Raw genomic sequence first — 1,991 nt, 5'->3', positions numbered from 1 at the left:
GAACTATCAACTTTATTTTATATTTGGAATTAAACATGACAGCAATAAGAACTAACTTTTTTCCTTCTAAGACGCTCCATCATGTTTAGATGACTGGGACAGTCTCCTCTGCTCTGAAGGATTTGCATTCTTCTCAGTAAGAACATAATGCTACAGGAGGAAAGTAGAGTAGGGTTAACTTGAAAGGACTAGTATACATACATCACACTCTGTTATAAAAAAAGACCGCAACAGAGTTCTCAAATTCTATATATCGACTGTTACGATTAACTCACATAAAGGAAACTTTCATGGCCCCTGAATGGCCCATAGAAATCAAGTTCTGTTAGTCTAGTTATGTCATATATGTGTATGCTTACATATGCACACATATGTACTGCACTAAACCTATACAAATATACAGGTATGTCTAATATGCAAGTATGATTACACTTACATATGTATTACTTTATATAAATAATGCATGACTTGTATACACATACATAAAACTTGAAATGAGATGTTTTTTGTTGCTACTTCTGAGATGAGTCACTTTCCCTGTTCACCTAGTCCAAACCTCTCAGTTTGCAGCTTGCTGAACCGAGGCCCAGTAGTTAAGGGACTTGCCCAAGTTCCCACTGTAAATAATGGCAGAACTTGGACTAGAGCCAGCGTCGCCTGATGCTAAGTTCAATGGCTGTTATTCTACCCTGCTTCTCTGTAACTGAGGCTGGAAATTAACACCTTAAATTTGAGTAACGCATCCCAATTTTCAAGGCATTTTTGCACACATTACACTGCTCAAGCTACGCACAAAATCTCAGCGGAGGGTATGAAGTTGCTGAAAGATTCGTTACCTGCCCGTGGAAACACCACAGTTAATGGCCCGAGTATCCTGACTCCCGGTGCAGTACTCGCTTCCCTGAAGTATACTTTTTTTCTCACCGACCGTTTCATTCTTACTTGGCCCTCTGTAATTATTTCACGAGGAGGAGGCCCAAGTCAAGACTAGGGGATCTGTAAGCCTGTGCAAGGGAAGCCCAGACAGTCCCTGGGCTCCCCAATGTCAACCTTTCCTGCTACTGCATTGTGTAAGCCTGGAGAGCAGGTAGCTGACATGACAGCGGGGACTCAGGATTCAATTCCAGGTCTGTCAGACTCCTGAGGCTACGCTCCTTCCCCTGGATATGTGCTGGGGCCACCACACACGGGGGACTCTGGCCATTATTATTTAGCAAGGGTGTCTACCATGGCGCCTCAAAATCAGAGTGAGCCGAGTCCATTTCTGTTTCCCCTGAAGGGCTGAACTGAACTATGTATGCCAAATAACGTGGCACCCCACTCGGGCACAGTTCTTGTCTACCTTCCCACCATCCAAACATCCCTGGTGATATCGTTTCAGAAACCGATATTCCTGTGGGCCAAACATAGACAGGGTTAAAAATAAGCACCAACTGAACCATGATTAACAAGAACCAAATATCAAACACTCCAACCTCATATCCTATTGTCAGTTACCTGTGGTCTCTGGTTCTCCGTCATCGCCTAGTCCCTCCTCATCTTTCATTGCTGTCTCTAACATTTCAGCATTCCTCTGCATTTTCTTTGTTTCTTCAAACCCTTGACATTTCTGTTGACTTTTCTTCGTAAAGGATTTAACCGTCTCCTGTAATATTAAAAGTTCAATGCGAATACTCATTTCTCAGCAGTGACAGAATAATAACAATGGCAGATTACAAAGAAACTCTCTCTGCCCACATAGCGATCTTTACACATTCCCACCTGATTGTTGAACTCAGCAGATTTAATAAATCTGATAGAAAGCACTATCAGATTTAATAAATCTGATAGAAAGTATTAAGAATACTCATTTTTGTCACTGTAACCATTGTTATTACTCTGTATAGCATCCTTTTGATCCTTTGATAGTTTTGATTCCTCCACAAAAGGAATGCTGTCTTACTTCCCTCTGCTGACATCAGTGCTACCTGCCCCTCAAGGCTCAGCTTGGA

At 42.0% G+C, this 1,991-nt stretch overlaps 1 long non-coding RNA gene across 1 annotated transcript; it reads right to left on the bottom strand.

The window, feature by feature from the left end:
- LOC130681906 (uncharacterized) lies at positions 1-1,641 on the bottom strand. Its single transcript, XR_008995184.1, has 3 exons — positions 1,498-1,641; positions 837-1,393; positions 1-150 (listed from the first exon to the last, which is right to left on the bottom strand). It is a non-coding gene; the product is annotated as an uncharacterized LOC130681906 (long non-coding RNA).
- Between the last annotated feature and the right edge of the window lie 350 nt (positions 1,642-1,991).

This window comes from Manis pentadactyla, chromosome X, assembly GCF_030020395.1.
Source record: "Manis pentadactyla isolate mManPen7 chromosome X, mManPen7.hap1, whole genome shotgun sequence".
Classification (NCBI taxonomy): Eukaryota; Metazoa; Chordata; class Mammalia; order Pholidota; family Manidae; genus Manis; species Manis pentadactyla.
Note: the sequence above shows the minus strand (reverse complement) of the source record. Positions and strands in the feature narration are given on the sequence as shown.